This window comes from Pezoporus flaviventris, unplaced genomic scaffold (assembly GCF_033815535.1).
Source record: "Pezoporus flaviventris isolate CSIRO_AGI_PZ_B2104156 unplaced genomic scaffold, CSIRO_AGI_Pfla_v1 ptg000121l, whole genome shotgun sequence".
NCBI classification, from domain to species: Eukaryota; Metazoa; Chordata; class Aves; order Psittaciformes; family Psittacidae; genus Pezoporus; species Pezoporus flaviventris.
Genome location: NW_026892669.1, coordinates 121,951 through 141,069, shown reverse-complemented (window position 1 = coordinate 141,069; position 19,119 = coordinate 121,951). Strand labels below are relative to the sequence as shown.

At 42.3% G+C, this 19,119-nt stretch overlaps 1 protein-coding gene across 5 annotated transcripts in view; it reads right to left on the bottom strand.

The window, feature by feature from the left end:
• LOC133282377 (C-Maf-inducing protein-like) overlaps positions 1–19,119 on the bottom strand; it is a 269,329-nt gene that overhangs the window by 209,084 nt on the left and 41,126 nt on the right. The gene's annotated exons all lie outside the window — the stretch shown is intronic.

The window sequence follows — 19,119 nt, the reverse complement described above, 5'->3', positions numbered from 1 at the left end:
GAGTGAGTGAACAAGTTACCTAACTGGGTTTAAACCACGACACCCAGCCCAGTCAGAACTTTTACATACTGTAGAGGGGGATAAAGTTCCTGTGGTGCATATAAAGAATTTGATGGGGAAGACAGTCTGGGTTATTATTGCTTCAGGTAAAGGCAAACGCACTCATGGGATTGCTTTTGCTCAGGGACCCAGATATACTTGGTGGGTAATGCAGGAAGATGGTGAAGTCTGATGTATAACTCAAGGGGATTTAATTTTGAAGGAAAACAGCCAATGAACTCAATTGTATGCTGTTGCCTGCTATGCAGCACTTTTATAGCCCATCACCTAGATGTCTTCAGGTCACCCGCAACTGGACCTGACTTCCCTCGACCATCATTCCAACAAAGAATGAACTTTGACGAAACCAGACGAGCTCAGCAATGACCAGACAAGTTCCAAGGTGTCATCAGCAGGCAACAATCCAACGCTGCACCCCGTCTCTCCTGCTCTGAAAGACTGTTACAAGAGATGGAGCCCAACATCATGGACCAGATGAACTCAGCAGCTTTATAGGAATTGGTCCATGCACTAAGAAATGATATCTCTCTTTTTGTGTGTGGGTAGATGTGTATATATATATATATATATATATAAGACAAGAGTGATGGTATATTGAAAAATGTGGGATTTGAACATGACATGAATGGTACGGAATGAGGGGTGGATACTGTCTTGGGTTCAGCAGTAGCAGTCATTTTTCTCAGTCTTAGTAGGTGGTGCAGTGCTGTGTTTTTGACTTTCAGCCTGGGAACAGTGCTGATAACACCGATGTTTTTTGTTATTGCTAAATAATGTTTAGTCTGACCAAGGACTTTGTGAGTCTCATGCTCTGCCAGGGAGGAGGAGAAGCTGGGAAGAAGCAGAGACAGGACACCTGACCCAAACTAGCTGAAGAGGTATTCCATACCGCAGCACATCATGCCCAGTATATAAACTGAAGTCAGTTCCCTGGAAGGGCTAGATCACTGCTCGGTCTGGCTGGGTATGGGTTGGCGGGTCTTAAGTGGTTGTATTCTCTTCCCTTGTTATTTCCCTTATCATTATTATTATTTGTGATAGCAGTAGTGGTTTTGTGTTATACCTTAGTTACTAGACTGTTCTTATCTCAACATGTGGGAATTACATTCTTTTGATTCTCCTCCCCATATTTCCGGGTGCGGGGGGGGGGGGGGAGGAAGGGGGGGGAGTGAGCGAATGGCTGCGTGGTTCTGGGTTGCCTCCTGGGCTTAAACCACGACAGCATTCTTAGAGAAAACAACCACCATCAAATGTGACCTGAGGTGCACAGACATGATAGCACGCTGGTAGTTTTTCTATTAAATCAGTTAATTCACTTACACCCTTGATGCTTTAGCATCTTCTGGGTAGTTACATTGAGGGAGTATAAACAGAAAGAAAAAAAGTCCAAAAGATGTAATTCACTTGTTCAAAAATCACAACCAAGATGCACTAGAATCCAGACAGGTGGTATCAATTCCAAGATCAATACTTCCAAAAAATAGTGTTATGCAGAGGGAGCAGTAATAGATACCTAAGACACAATCATTGCTACTACTCTCATAGCTATTCTTGAAGAGAATTGGGTGGTTTTATGTCCTGGATTCAGCTGTAACTGCTATTTTTCTCCTTAGTAGCTAGTGCAGTGCTGTGTTTTTGACTTTAGTCTGAGAACAATGCTGGTAATACAGCAATATTTTTAGTTGTTGCTAAGTAATGCTTACCCTGACCAAGGACTTTTCAGTCTCATGCTCTGCCAGTGAGGAGGGGCACAGGAAGCTGTGAGGAAGCAGAGACAGGACACCTGACCCAAAGTAGCCAAAGGTGTGAGTATTCCATACAACAGCATGTCATGCCCATTATATAAACTGCGGGGAATTACCTGGAAGGCCCAGATCGCTGCTCAGGTCGGGCTGGGTATTAGTCAGCGGGCGGTGATCAATTGCATTTGTGCATCACTTGTGTTTATTGTTTTCTTTTCCTTTTCCCCTTTTAGTTTTATATTCTCTCCCCTTGTTATTTCCCTTATCATTATTATTACTGGTGGTAATAGTAGTAGTTTTGCATTATAAGAAGGGGGGAAAAATGTGGGGGAGCGAGTGGCTGCATGGTTCTGTGTTACCGGCTGGTCTTAAACCACAACATTGTACCATACAAACAAGTAATTACTAACAGGATTTCATCTGGATCAAAAGTTTGGTGACTGTTTTACTAGCAGAAGTATCTGAAAGTTAAAACCAAATTTTGAGTTATGAGCCAGTACCTCCCTGCAATTCTCCTTTCTCCTTCCTGTACAACCACAGCACTTAGATAAGGATTTTGTTGGTGGTGTTGTTAGTTCTTATCCTGCAGGAGAATTTTGATTTAACCAAGAAATTTTAATTCAAAAGGCACAAGCATTATTATTTTCACTGCAAACAAACCCACTTTTCATTTTCAAACTATTTTGTGGTACCCTTTTTGTATTCCCAATAAAAATAAGTAACATGAAAAGCAAACAAACGTGCAATCTAGGTCTCCTTCTCTGACCCTGATGAAAAGAACAGAAACAAGTCCTGCAGAGCTGTAAAGCCAGAGTTTTCAGGTAAAAACATGGGGATTCACATTAAAGCTTTGTTCTGTCCAATTCACTGCCTTTTATGAAGTTCTTATTAGTGCACAAATGAGATCATGCAGGAGGAGGTAATTAACTGTACTTTCTCACTATTGCTTACCTTGAAATATCTATGTAGAAATGTCCTCAGAGCAGAGACTCAAAACCCTGTCTCCCTCAGAGCACAAGAATACCCAGACCAAACTAAATACTCTTTTTTAGATTATACCTTTTCCAGCATTCACTGCTAGAATTGCCCCCCTGGCAGAGAGGGAACATAGGAAAGCCCTACTGATGAGTTCAAATGTCCCATCTCATCCTCTTTCTCTAGCACTGTCACTCAATATACCTCTAGTGAAGAATCTAAGAATAGGGAAACACAGTTATTTCCCCTGTAATACTTTTCTAGCCTCCAGCAATTCATGACTCCTCTGGATAGAAAAAAAAAAAAACACATAGATCAATTCCACTACAAAAATCCCTTAAACTACATTAAAAGTTAAATTAAAAAAAGGCAATAAAAGTCAAGGTCCAAAAAGCAAGTTTTCAGGTTTTAACAGACTTTTATCATACTCCAGTTGTAAGGTCCTTATTCCTCCTTCCGCAGTAAAACCATCTTCAAGGCCAGAACTACAATAACCCTGGCACAACCTGGAAATTGTGTACCATGCAGACAAAGGAACAGGCCACAGCTATTGAAAGAGTTTAGATAGCACATGGAAAGCTATCATTTTGCTTTTGTATTTCTGCTCCCTGCAAGGGGCTTCTTGTTTGGAATGGCAGGTTTCAAGTGAATATGTCAATATTGACCAAGATAAGCTGTTTTTAATACAAATTAATAATAAATGCTGCTTTTTTCTTTTTTTAATTGCCTTTTCCTCCCTGAAATTAACTTGTGGACAGCTGACTGCATTATTACATTTCAAGTTAGGACTCTGTTTTTGAACACAGAAACAAGCCAAGTTCTGTGGAGTAAAAAAAAATAATGTTACAGTTCCACCTGTAAAGACTATCATATTCACAAGCTCAAACTGTAACTCAAGTTTCATCTTCAGCCTGTAGCACTAGTAACTCATCAAGCACTTATGGCTGAGCCAGCCTCTCTGCTCAGCCAGTTCCTTCACACAGCTCCTGATGTCTCACACCCCAGTCACTCCTTTCTCCATCCAAGTCTTATGATGTGAGTGTACTCATTTGACTATTGCACTGAAGACATGCCCACTGCAAGAACATTAGATGATTAATACTTTTATAATCTACTGTGCAAAGAATTAAAGATTAATACTGTGTTACAGGGAAGGAAACTAAGGTGGAAAGAGAAAATAAATACCGTTCTGAAGACTATGTGCAGGGTCAGCTGCAAATCAAAAATTCCTAGGGTATCACTCAGCTAAACACGCTAAGTTATTACCATAGGACATACAAACATTACTTATGTCTTAAGAGATCAACTGCAAGTGACCAAAAGTAAAAACTCACTCAAAGGTTTCATGTTCAAGCAGAATTAAAAAATGATTAACCTAAAATTGATTAATTAGAAAGGTAAACAGAGTCACTGCCTATTTTTGAGGAACATGACATTTTTCTTAGGTATTGCGGACTTGACACAACATTGTTTTTCCTCACGCATCTCAACAACTCTTCACCCCTCTAGCATTACTTTTCATTGAAATCATACCTCATTTCTGGTTCATCTAAAATTAAACTAAACAGGAAATAATGAACATATCTGTCTGTTATAGACACTTCAACACCTGAGGAGAATGAGCTGGAGCTAAAAGCAATCTCTAAGGCTGGAGCTTTTCAGGACCCAATTCCACTTTGTGTGAGCATCACTTGTACAAGAGGCTAATTTAACAGGAAACCACATTGCTCAGTGAGCACCTGTCCCAAGAAGTCATCAGGATCTGGATAGCAGAGAGACAAATCTGAGACAGTAAAAGTGGGGGCCTAAGCAATGTTGTTCGCTTGATTTTCAACCACCTCCCAAGTTCCCATGCAGGTCAATATTTATGAATCCTATTCTGAGATATGTTAGTAATCAATACAATACAGGAAGACGGTATGCTTGAAAAGGATTTAGTAGTTTTGTGTTTATTCCCCATATAAAAAATTACTGTTTTCATTTCACAGGCTGGTTTACTAACTACAACTGGACTATCTTCTGTTCTGATCAGAGAATTACCCAAGAAGTTGAAACAGTTATTTATGTGCACAAACAATCTTATCCAAGGACACATACTCTTTTAGGAAACAACCAACCTCAAAACACAAATGGAAAAAATAAATCTGCATCATATTGTTTACTGAACTGTTCTATACTAGGTAATACATTATTTTCATCGAGAATACATCTAAATTGTGTAATTAACATGATACCTTACCTAAAAATGGGAAGATGCCCACACAAGTTCTACTGCCGTTCCAACAAGAAAAGGGCAAGCATATTCTTCAAGGCATTTCTGTGTCTTACCATAAATATACCACCTGAAAGAAATGGTCAGCATTCAGACTAGACCCTGGGAGTGAGTGTGAGCAGCTGATGAAAAGCTGCATTTAGTGGTCTCAAAAAGTGTAATGAGAAGGAGAAGCAAGATTAAAATAATAGTAAAAATACTATGAGGCCACTGTATCAGACTGATGCTTTATGAGGGATTAAGGAAAAAACCTCCCTGAGACCCTCTGGTCTGAACTGACCAAGGTATCTCTTACTCAACTTACTATGTTACTAACTTACTAAGGCTCCTGACAGAGGCTGTCTTTGTGCTCTGCATCTTCACAGCCACCAGCCCCAAGATGGGTTTACAGACACACCATGAAGGAGGGAACACAAACAGAAAACTATGAAACATTCCCATTTACAGTACTGCACTGAAGATAAATGACACTATCTCAGAAGCATACAAAAAACTCAAAGGCACCAGAGACAACTAAATTAGTTTTTCCTTGCACACAGCTCTGACTCACATTAATCTATTGTTGCACAAGTTAAATAACAAAAGCACTACTATGCTGCCAAAACTGAAAACAATATATTAGAGAAAGACAAAGTTTTCACAAAATAATTTCGTGGGAGGCTGAGTGTCATGGTTTAAGCCCAGCCGGTAACTCAGAACCACACAGTAGCTCACTCCACTCCACTCCAAAACCCTTTATCCTTCCCCCAGGTCCCGGAGGAACAAAGAGGAGAATCGAAAGAATATAACTCCCACAGGCTGAGATAAGAACAGTCCACTATGGTATAACACAAAACCAATACTGCTACCACCAATAATAATAATGGTAAGGGAAATAACAAGGGAAGTTGTCCTGGACAACTAGGATTTCCTATTTGATCTTGTTGTGTAATTAGTGAAGCCTACTACTCCAGGTACCATAAGTTGCATGATGCGTAGAGGAGACCCTGCCTTTGAACATCCAACCCAGCACAGGCAACCAGGGTGCCAGGAGGAGCTGTGCTTCAGTGCCAATCACTTCCGAAGCAGCTCGAACCCCTTCATAGGCTGACTGTATCTCTTTCTCAGTTGGGATATAGCTGGCCTCGAACCTTTTTATCCCCGAATCCAAAAGCCAAGGGGTCGACCTCGAGTCTCCCCTGGAGCTTTCTGACAGAGGCTCCAGGTAGGACTGTTCTCCCCAGCTGCTGTGTACAGTACATTTTTTACATGTTGCCTAGTCCAGACTGGTCCAAGGGCTACTGCATGAACTATCTCGCGTTTAATTTGTTCAAAGGCTTGTTGTTGCTCAAGGCCCCATTTAAAACCATTTTTCTTCCGGGTCACATGATAGAGAAGGCTTACAATCGAACTGTAATTTGGGATGTGCATTTTCCAGAGCCCCACAGCACCTGAGAAAGCTTGTCTTTCTTATTAGTTGGTGGAGACATTGCTGTTACCTTGTTGATCACATCTGTGTGGATACGATGACATCCACCTTGCCATTTTATTCCCAAAAATTGAATCTCCTGTGCAAGTCCCTTGACCTTACTCTATTTTAAGGCAAAATAGGCTTTCAGCAGGATTTGGATTATTTTCCTCCCTTTCTCAAAAACTTCTTCCTCAGTATCACCCCACATGATAATGTCATGAATGTATTGCAGGTGTTCTGGAGCTTGCCCCTGTTCCACTGCAGTCTGGATCAGTCCATGGCAGATCATAGAACCATAGAATAGTTAGGGTTGGAAAGGACCTTAAGATCATCTAGTTCCAACCTCCCTGCCATGGGCAGGGACACCTCACGCTAAATCATATCACCCAAGGCCTCGTCCAACCTGGTCTTGAACACTGCCAGGGATGGAGCATTCACAACCTCCCTGGGCAACCCATTCCAGTGCCTCACCACCCTAACAGGAAAGAATTTCCTCCTTATATCCAATCTAAACTTCCCCTGTTTACGTTTTAACCCGTTACCCCTTGTCCTATCACTGCAGTCCCTAATGAAGAGTCCCTCCCCAGCATCCCAATAGGCTCCCTTCAGATACTGGAAGGCTGCTATGAGGTCTCCACACAGCCTTCTCTTCTCCAGGCTGAACAGCCCCAACTTCCTCAGCCTGTCTTCATACGGGAGGTGCTCCAGTCCCCTGACCATCCTCTTGGCCCTTCTCTGGACTTGTTCCAACAGTTCCATGTCCTTTTTATGTTGAGGACACCAGAACTCCATGGTAGGGCTGTGTTTCCACCCCTGGGGCAGTTGGTTCCAAGTGAACTGTAAGCCCCTCCAAGTAAAAGCGAACTGTGGCCTGCACTCTGCTGCCAAAGGAACTGGCATACCATTTGGCTGCCTTTGACTCTAATTCATACTGAAGTTCTAGCATGTCCGGTACAGCATTATGAGACAACTCTAGATTTGAGATCGTTATTAACTGTCTGTAAAATGGATTGCTCAATGTATAGAACATACATAAATGGTCTATGTATGTAGACCATTCATGTAAACAAAACCACATGTCATTCAGAAACAAGGAAGATCAGCTAAAGAGAGGTTTTCTTTTAAAGAGTCCTGTCTCGCTATCCTTGCAACTTGTGCTCCAGAAATGCCACTGCACAGCATCTCTGGTAACTGCAGTACTGCTCATTTTTACAAATAATGATCCAGCCACAAAAAGAGCAGCCACTCAAGGCTTATTCTAAGGCGTCTCAAAAGCCATCAAGGAAAGGAAAGGGAAAAAAGAAAAAACAACAAAGTGCAGAACCAAACAACATTATATTGTTCAGCATAATTAGTGAAAACTGTAAGGCTCCTTCAAAACACAACAAAAAAACAAGCTTATAAATTTAATAATCCCTTCCCATGGTCAGTACACACAAACACAGCCTCCTGCTAAGGTCTTTGGTCATCTGCCATAAATTCCAGAACTGCAGCAGAAGAGGAGCTATATCACATAACAGGCAGGACCTCATCTTTTGCTGGTAGGATTCAAACCCTACCTTAATGAAGGCTGTAAAGCAGCTGATAAAATCCGGGGTTTTGGAATGGAATTTTAAAGATAATTAGTGACTGGGAGAACCCTATTCAACTTCCATGGCATCTCATTTATGGCATGCAAAAAAGTGAAAAAGCCTTTGCCCACAGGTAAACTACAAGGAAAGTTACGCGTTTGCTGACTTTATGTCTCCTAATTTAAAACACACAATTGTTTTAAATGGCCTCTTGGTTGCATGTTGGGTCCAAACTTTGGTCATTATACTCAGGTAATGAATCAAATTCCTCAGCCCTGTTGATCTTAGAATGTGGTTTTGCATAATTATTTCTTTTGTAGAGTACTCTACCACAGAGAGCACTTCTGGATGCAAACAAACACTGCCTGCCTTTTTTCCAAAGAGGTGTTTCCTCTTTGACAGTTTTCAGTGCAGGATCACCTCAGTTAAGAAGCAAGCTTTAAAAGCAAGGTCATTTGAACTTACTGAAAGCACCCCATCATTTAATGACCCTAAGTTAAGGGAGCAGCACTACTCACTATCCTAAATCACTTCCCAGGATTTTGCCTAAGCTCAGCATATATTTGGATTTATAATTCTTCTGTTAAAAAAAGCACAGACAAGACTCCCATGACACTGCTTCAGAACAGCAACATGTAATAATTTATGCTCCCCCATCAGTTAGCCTTCAAGTGCTTGCATAAGAGAAATTCTATATGATGCTTTAGGTATTCCTAATACCTAAAACTCAGAAAAACAACATTGAAAAAGGAGCCCAACCAACAGGTATGGGGAGAAACACCTGCCAAAAGACTGTCATCATCTCACACTGTCCCTGTTAAAATTTCTCAGATCTGTCCAGGAAAGGCTAGTTACCAGCCTGCTGAGGACCTCAGTGAAAGGCAGTACTTCTGGGGCATCCCTATAATCAAAATATAAAAAAATTGGAAAAGCACTCACAAACAACAGTGTTGGTTACAGCTGAAAAGTCTTTACATACTGAAAGCTTCTGGTCACTATCAAAGTAGACCAGACCTCAAACGGGAATACAATTTAAAAGCTTTGGTAATTAGTATTTTCCTCATCCCTGGAGTTTTTCATACAGTTTGAAACTGCTTCTTTAAATACTTTTAAAGTATTATTGCCTTACAAAGAATGTCCCTGCACATTTTAGAAACCTTAGCTCTGTCAGTTGGTCTCCCTAAGATGCTTGGAGTTCAGTGTGACACAGAAGCAACTTCTGAGCAAACCAGCTGCAGGTGCTGCCTGCTGCCCCCCAAGCATTTATAGACAGTCCAGTGATTTCAAACCTGAAACCACATGTGCATGCACTAGGGACAAAGAGAACTCAACATATAAGTCTGATTAAAAAAGCCCTGTAGCATCTAAATCTATAGGTTACATACACACAGGACTATCACCAAGACCCAGAAAATGGCTACATGAAGGTAGCCTCACTGTAACCTGCAATGCCCAAGTATCCATGATCCATAAATGGCCTGATTTGAGTCCTGACTACATGACTGCCCTTCAGACACCAAATGAATAAACCTGAAGAGTATGAATTACTCTCAGCAACCACTGAATTCAGCTGACAACAAAAGGATTTTTAGCAAACTGGTTTAATTAGACACCTTTAGAACAAGCTTTATACTGTTCAAGTCAAGTAAGCTGAATTCCATCTCAAGCCTTTCATCTTAGGTCAGCAGTCTGGCTAAAGTAAACCTGTCCAAGCCCAAGGAAAGAGTGAAGTAAAGGAAAAGAGACGAAATATTCTTCTGGAGATATCAAGCAAATATACAGATACTTTTAATTTTTAAACTATATTTACATTTACAATGTAGGTTATTGCTTTGCATTTCTCCACATCATACACTAACGAGGCACTGAAGGTAGTAAATCTTGATTTCCATAGACCTTCTTTTCCTTTTTTTTTTAACACTATCAATCTGCATTTGTTTAAATAAATAAATAAATAAATGTACAAGAGTTGCTGTCAGTGTCAGAGAAGATAAGGAAAAGTGATTAACTGCTCAAAAAACATTGTCTTTGATGAGAAACTTACTTGGGCAAAAGAATCATAGAAGAAGCAAGTCTTGAAAGGCTAGTTGAGCAATGGGTGGAAGTTTCCAAAAGCCTGAGCCAAGGGTTTACAACAAGGCTATAAAGAAGTTTGATTACTAGGGTGGCGATACTAAAAAAAGTCAGGTAACGCAGAAAAAGCAACCAATTCTGCTGCATGTTTCTGAGCTCATAATTAGCAGAGCTAGTGCTGAACATAAAACGAAGCCACATGAGCAGGAAGGACCTGCAGGTCTGTACAACAGCCATAAAGCAGAGAAGGGAGAAAGGGAAACAGCAAGGATCACATTTCAGCCCTTAAGCATCTCATCTCTTTGACCCTCTGTGTTTGATTCCAAGCTCAAATACAGTTCTGACATCCAAGGTGTCACTCTATCTCCAATTAATCAAAGGAGAGTCTTGTTTGGTAGCCCCTTCTCAGGAATCCCATGGCCTGGCTTGGAATTCAATCTCTGTCATAGCTGTCAAGAGATTCACTTCTTACTTCTCCCTTGCTTTTGTTTTCATCAAAGACAGCTCAAGTAAGCTGGGGATACTGGAGCTTTTTAGCAGGAATAAAGCATCAGGTTTTTGCTGTGGTAATGACTAGATCGTGCAGGTGCTGAGGACAGAACCACCAAAGGTATGTCAAATGCTCTTAAATTACCACTTAAGACCAGGCAGCATTCTTAAAAATGGAGGTAACACAAAGCTCAATTAAACCTGTCAGTCAAAATAAATACCTACCATGCTCTATTTCATGAAGCCCAGTGTTTCCCGAGTTCAGATTTTTTTTTTTGTTTACCAATCCATCAACAAACCTTCCTGCAGTGCCCCATAAACATAAAGCATCTGATCTTTAAACAAACTGCCCAGAGAGATCAGTTTGAAAAGCAGCAAAAAAAAAATTAAAATATGCCGTTCAGAAATCAATTTCTTCTTAGGCAGAAATGTATTGCAACAATTATCTTAAACATGGGGTGAAGTCCATGCAAAATCACTGAGCCAGTCTCTAACATAACATTTTATTTCAGTAAAGTATGAGAAAACTGACAGTATTATAATCTCTGTGTAAGAGATTAAGAGTGAGACTAACATAACTTTTTCAGTGACTTTTGATCAAAACATGCCTAATTGTGTAGAGGGAGGTCTCTGCTCCCTGACAGCTATAGCTTTCAAATAAACATCTTTAGGACACCAATGCCCAGCCTTTTCAACACACACCTAACCTTTGTCCTGTCATTCACTGCCACCCATCTCATATAAACACCGTTTCTTTCCTCACAGGTTATGCCCATCACATGCAAACTGTAAACCAAAACCTTCAGAGCCTGAAGTTATGAGAAACTATTTGAATTTTTGTTTTGTACCAGAAAAACAGGAATTCCCTTACTTTTCCCCAAATAATATTCTACCCCAAATATCTCAGGCTGCTCTAAATATGTACACTGTGCAAATCACCACAGGACTTTGTGGTCTAATCCTGCAAAACATCAAGGTCTTCCCACAAGGGCTTAGTACCCTCAAATCCTACTCACTCACAAGAGAATTTGAAAGACACATATATTGCAGTTTAAACTCGGAACTGAAAGCTAAAAATTAATGCTAAAATAAAGAATAAAAAAAATCTGCAGGTTGATTACATCTTTAATCCAACTGCAGCTGCTCATCATAGTCCCAATGTGAATCTTGAAGAGGAGTCCTCCTAACTGAAGGCTTGAGCAACATGAGAGCTCCAATTGAAAGGAAAAGCAAAGCAAAACAGAGCTGCCTACTGCAGTTCATTCTAGCTAAAACTAAGAAAGGAGTTTGGTTGTTGTGGATTTCTTTCTTCTTTTCTTTTTTTTCTAGTCAGTGAAAAAGACAAGACTGTGAATAATGTTAGTCTCTCAATTTGAATCTATTTCCTGAATCTTTTGACTAATAAACCTTTCACTTTGCATATCTCTCATGACAGTTCACAAAGCAGAAAGCTGAGACCTACAAAATGAAAACTATATGAAAGAACTAACCTGCTTCCTCTCTCCTGACATCAGCTGAACCCAGGACAACATCTCTCACTTGTAAGGATATGCTTACCCATACATTCAACTGGTTACCAGTCTTGTTTTAAATAAATTAACATATTTCATTTCTCTCTTCTAGTGCTGTATTTTTATTTGCAATAATTTAATTAATTTTCCCTATAGAAATACTTCCTGTTTTGTGACAAAGGGAAAGATTGACTGAAGACTTTCTAACCAGTTTATACATGAAAAAAAGCCCAGTAGTTTCTCCAAACTCATTTATCTCTACTATTTCTTTTAAGGCCTAGTTTTGTCTTTGGGTATGGACAAATCACCTCCATTTCACAGCTGGCAAATTCAAGATATTAGAAGTTTATGATAAGCAACTTTTATACGCAAGAACTCCTCAGATCTTCTGCCTTCCCCCTCTCCCATCTTTCCCATTCTCCTTGCAGAATGTTCAGGCACATATAGTCTCTCTCACTCTTCCCATCCCAAGGGGGCACAATGCATATCACACAGGGAGGTCCTGTAATGAAAAGAACTATCGTGGTTTAAACCCTAGCCAGACAGCTTGTTCACTCACTCCCAGTGAGTGGTGCCGGGCTGAGAGCAATTGAGGCCCCCCCCAAGCGCTAGCGCTCTCCCCTTCCCCACTCCTGGAGGGATGGGGAGGAGGATTGAAAGAGTGCAACTCTCACAGGTTGAGACAAGAACAGTCCAGAAACCAATGTACAACACAAATCACCACCGCTACCACCACCGACAACAATGAGAAGAGAAAATAACAAGGGAAGAGAATACGATACCACCGGCCAAGAAACGAGTCCCACCTGGAAGCCTGTGTCCTTCTGGGTAACTCCCAGTTACCCCCCACCCCAGGCAGGACGTGCTGTGGTATGGAATACCTCCCTGGCTAGCCTGGGTCAGGCACCCCGTCTCTGCTTCCTCCCAGTTTCCCCTCCTCCGTGGCAGAGCATGAGCCTCACAAAGTCCTTGGTCAGGGTAAACATCACTTAGCAACAACCGAAAACATCGGTATCACCAACACTGTTCCCAGGCTGGAAGTCAAAACACAGCACTGCACCAGCTACCAAGAAGGAGAAACATGACTGCTACTGCTGAACCCAAAACAGTATCCACCCCTTATTCCATACCATTCACGTCATGCTCAGATCCCACATTTTCAATACACCATCGCTCTCCCATATATATGCATCCATATACACACAGACCAAGAGAAAAAGATCACTTTCTTAGAGCATGGACCAATCCCTATAATGCTGCCGAGTCCATTCAGTCCATGATGTCAGGTTCCATCTCTTGTAACAATCTTTTAGGGCAGGAAAGGCTGTGTGCAGTATGGGATCGTTGCCTGCTGATGATGGTCGTTCCTTTACTGCGGAACTCATCCAGTTCTATCAAAGTTCATTCTCTGTTGGGATGATGGTTGGAGGGAAGTCAGGGCTAGTCGCTGGAGAACTGGAGACATCAAGTTGATGAGCTATAAAAGTATTACACAGGAGGCAACAGCATATAATTAAGTCCATTGGCTATTTTCCCCTAAAATCAAATCCCCTTGAGGTATACATTGGACTTCCCCATCTTCCCGCATTACCCACCAAGTATATCCAGGTCCCTGAGCAAAAGCAATCCCATGAGTGGGTTTGCCTTTACCTGAAGCAGGAATAACCCAGACGGTCTTCCCCAGCAAATTCTTCATATGCACCACAGGAACTTTGTCCCCCTCTACAATATGTAAAAGTTCTGACTGGGCTGGGCCAGCCCTGTTGGCAGATCCTCTGGTGTTGACCAACCAGGTGGCCTTTGGTAAGTGTGTATCCCAATGCTTGAAAGTTCCCCCACCCATTGCTCTCAGTGCCCATTGTACAGTTAGATTTTCCCACAGCCTGGTGCGTGGTAGGGGATGTGATATACCCACTCAATGCCATGCTCTTTGGCCCAAATATCTATAAGGTTATTTCGGAAATGAGTCCCATTGTCTGACTCAATTCTCTCTGGGGTGCCGTGTCGCCACAAAATCTGTTTCTCAAGGCCCAGGATAGCGTTCCGGGCAGTGGCAAGGGGCACAGCATATGTTTCCAGGCACCCGGTGGCTGCTTCCACCATGGTAAGCACATGGCGCTTGCCTTGGCGGGTTGTCGGCACTGTGATATAGTCAATCTGCCAGGCCTCCCCATATTTATACTTCAACCATCGTCCTCCATACCAAAGATGCTTTAACCGCTTGGCTTGTTTAACTGCAGCACGTTTCACACTCATGAATAACCTGGGCAATAGTATCCATTGTTAAGCCCACCCCTCGATCACAAGCCCATCTATATGTTGCAACTCTGTCCTGATGGACTGAAGTGTCATGGGAGCCACCGGGCCAAAAATAATTCACCTTCATGTTGCCAATCTAAGTCCATCTGAGTGTCGTGGTTTAAACCCAGTCAGGTAACTTGTTCACTCACTCCCAGTGAGTGGTGCCAAGCTGACAACAATTGAGGTCCGGCTCCCCCCCCCCCCACCGGGGCTCTCCCCTTCCCCGCTCCTGGAGGAACAGGGAGGAGGATCGAAAGAGTGCAACTCCTATGGGTTGAGACAAGAACAGTCCAGCAACCAATCTACTACACAAATCCCCACAGCTACTATCAACTACAACAATGAGAAGAGAAAATAACAAGGGAAGAGAATACGATACCACTGGCCAAGAAACGAGTCCCACCCGGAAGCCCGTGTCCTTCTGGGTAACTCCCAGTTACCCCCCACCCCGGGCAGGACATGCTGTGGTATGGAATACCTCTTTGGCTAGCCTGGGTCAGGCGCCCTGTCTCTGCTGCCTCCCGGCTTCCCCTCCTCCCTGGCAGAGCATGAGCCTCACAGAGTCCTTGGTCAGGGTAAACATCACTTAGCAACAACCGAAAACATCGGTTTCACCAACACTGTTCCCAGGCTGGAAGTCAAAACACAGCACTGCACCAGCTACCACGATGGAGAAAAATGACTGCTACTGCTGAACCCAGGACAATACCTCTTCTACAGTATTTGCTGTGGTGAAACTGAGCCCCTAGTATAGCTGTTTGAATGGACTCAACCAGAAATCTATCTCTCCCTGTTCCTGATCTCTCAAAGGATACCTGCTACAGTAGCATCAACCCACCAGGAAACACGGAGTTAAATTTTGTCAAAACAGGGCATTCCCTTCCTTAAAGCTGATTCACTTGCTGAAAACCCAAAGCCAACACACTGGGAATGGAAAGGAGAATTCCTGAATGTGTGTCACTGATTCTAGGTTCCCTTTTTCTCCTGCTGCTGAATTACTGTAGCGTGCATGTTCTCAGGGCACAAACTTGAGCAACAGCAAGAAAGCCATTCACCCAATCCACTGAGCTGAAGAACTGCCATCATTTTTGGTGGTATTTCAATAATCAGTTGACAGCTATCCCTCCTAACTTGGCAATTCCAGGTAAATCTGCAACACTTGCTTTCGTTCTCTCTCCCTTCAACATTGAGAAGATATACTATTAATTTCCCCTTTGTTGTTACTAGGGATTTTCCAATTCATTCCCCAACGGATAGAAATGCAGACATTTAATTCTTTAGGAAACAGTCAACAACAATGCTAATGAAATGGAAGAAATGCTTGTCTGGTACTATATGGAAGTTAATTACAACATATTTGTCAGGCAAGCTGAAAACCTGCTTTCTAAAATTCATCTCTGACCTCCAGAGGGAAATAAATAATGAACAAGCAGCAACAAGAAAGTTATAAAATGTAGAAATTGACAAGTGTTTTAGCAGTACTGGAGATACTGACTGACACAAACCTATTTTCCTGGCCTTTATTACACATTCATACACGTGACTGGGAAAACAGACTAATAATGCCACATAAGACACAGAGGATCAGAAAACACCCTCAGCATCACAGAACAAGTCACCTGTGACTAAGAAACAGCGTTTTATTGAGAGTTCTTTGGTGAATGAAACCGGAGAGAGAAAAGACTGAATGAGGCACTACAGTTGAATGCTGAACCTTATTTTCCAGTAGCACAGTTAAATGCTTTATTTAATTTTTTACAAGGATTTGAAGATATAAACCTATCACAAGAAGTATTAGAAAAATCATCTCTCAAAAAAGCCTTCATTATGAGAGGGGTGCTGGAACAATTCTGTAAAATTGCTTATTTCCAGGAGGGAGTATACTTTTAAGAACAGCTCTTCACCTTTATTTGCACAACTCAAATACAAATTGACTTGAAAAACCTTAATTACCAAAGGCATCTGTAATAACAATTGGCTTGCATGTTAAGAGAAGGTTCTATCAATCAGGGTTAGAACTGCCTGTATACAAAACAGGGTTTTTTTCCCCAATATTAATTCATTTCTGTTGTTTAACTTGGACTTAGAATCATAGAATAGTTAAGAGTTGGAAAGGACCTTAAGATTATCTAGTTCCAAACCCCCTGCCATAGGCAGGGACACCTCACACTAAAACATGTCACACAAGGCTCTGTCCAACCCGGCCTTGAACACCACCAGGGATGGAGCATTCACAACTTCCTTGGACAAACCATTCCAGTGCCTCACCACCCTTACAGCAAATAACTTCTTCCTTATATCCAATCTAAACTTCCCCTGTTTAAGTTTTAACCCATTACCCCTTGTCCTATCACTACAGTCCCTAATGAAGAGTCCCTCCCTTTGTACGACAACACACCAATAAGGAGTTTGCCACTTGACACGTACTATATACAAAACTTCTAAAATGTTTTACAAATATCCTTCCTTGTAAATTACATTTCCAGGCAGAAAACCAAAGCGCTTTCCCATAACAGCAACTGTTATAATTCATGATCTTTAGTGTACATGTTACTTATACAGTAAGTAAAAGTCTTCTGAAGAACTGAAATCTCAAGATTTAATCCAAATGCCAGTGTAGCCAATTCAAATGTCACCCAATTTAACTAGGCTTTGCATTAGACTCCTACACTGCAGCTGTGCAAGGCTGTAGATAAGGACCAAGGCATGAGGATCCTGTAAGCATTTACAGTCAAATAGCTCTGTCATGATGAAACAACTATTTGCCAAATCACTTCCTAGTGCACCTCTACCTGGATTGCTAGCTTCTTGGCTCTGATTTAGCACATTGCAGAGCACTCAATTTCCAACAGGATTTGAGAGTACGCAATACTTTGCAGTATCAAAACCTACAAGTCCTAGCTGTTGATTCCTCAGAATTTTAAACTCATTTTTAGCATGAAAAGGTTTTGCTGTGCTGCTCCGTTTCAACTGAGCTTAACAGCCCATGCATGAGAGCTGTAGCACACCAGCCGGATGGCAAGGGAGGAAGGAAACCTGCTCTTAAAGCTTCAGTGGTCCCTGTTTTTGTCTCCTTGACAGGAGCAGATAAGGGGCAGGCAGGCTCTGGGTCGTGTCAGTAGTATTTGCATCTATCAAGACAAAAAGGTCTGGTGCAACCAGAAGACATCAGAGGAAGGAGCTGCCCGCAGGTACCCAGAGGGTCTCTCTGTCTGCACTGGGAAAACCGAGGGCAGAATTGGGTGATATGGTTTAGTGTGAGGTGTCCCTGCCCATGGCAGGGGGGTTGGAACTTGATGATCTTAAGGTCCTTTCCAACCCTCACTATTCTATGATTCTATGTTTGACACCTAGTTACATTTCCATTTGAGACTGCTGGAAAGCAGTCTCAAATTAGCACACAACTCCAACAAGCTGTTTTTTTAAACACATACGCCAAAAAGAAGGAGGAAAGCAAATGTCACTCCAGTCTTCAAAAAGGGCAAGAAGGAGGACCCGGGTAACTACAGACCGGTCAGCCTCACTTCCATCCCTGGGAAAGTGATGGAACACCTTATCCTTGGTACCATCTTAAGGCATATCAAGGATAAGAAGGTTATGAGGGGCAGTCAACATGGCTTCACCAGGGGGAAATCATGTTTGACCAATCTCTTAGCCTTTTATGAGGAAATAACACGGTGGATGGATGATGGCAGAGCGGTGGATGTGGTCTACCTTGACCTCAGCAAAGCATTTGACACAGTCTCCCACAGCATCCTCATGGCTAAAATGAGGAAGTGTGGACTGGATGATCAGGTAGTGAGGTGGACTGCGAACTGGCTGAAGGAGAGAAGCCAGAGAGTTGTAGTCTATGGGGCTGAGTCTAGTTGGAGGCCTGTAACTAGTGGACTGCCTCAAGGGTCAGTACTGGGACCGGTATTATTTAATATATTCATCAATGATTTAGATGAGGGAATTGAGTGTACTATCAGCAAGTTTGCTGATGACACTAAGCTGGGAGGAGTGGCTGACACGCCTGAAGGCTGTGCTGCCATCCAGCGAGACCTGGATAGGCTGGAGAGTTGGGCAGGGAGTAACTTGATGAAATATAACAAGGGAAAGTGTAGAGTCCTGCATCTGGGCAGGAACAACCCCAGGTTCCAGTATAGGTTGGGGAACGACCTGTTAGAAAGCAGTGTAGGGGAGAGGGACCTGGGGGTCCTAGTGGACAACAGGATGACCATGAGCCAACACTGTGCCCTTGTGGCTAAGAAGGCCAATGGCATCCTGGGGTGTATTAGAAGGGGGGTGGTTAGTAGGTCGAGAGAGGTCCTCCTTCCCCTCTACTCTGCCCTGGTGAGACCGCATCTGGAGTATTGTGTCCAGTTCTGGGCCCCTCAGTTCAAGAAGGACAGGGAGCTGCTGGAGAGAGTCCAGCGCAGGGCAACAAAGATGATTAAGGGAGTGGAACATCTCCCTTATGAGGAAAGACTGAGGGAGCTGGGTCTCTATAGTTTGGAGAAGAGGAGACTGAGGGGTGACCTTATCAGTGTCTATAAATATATAAAGGGGGAGTGTCACGAGGACGGAGCCAGGCTCTACTCAGTGGCAAACAATGATAGGACAAGGGGTAATGGGTACAAACTGGAACACAAGAGGTTCCACTTAAACTTGAGAAGAAACTTCTTCTCAGTGA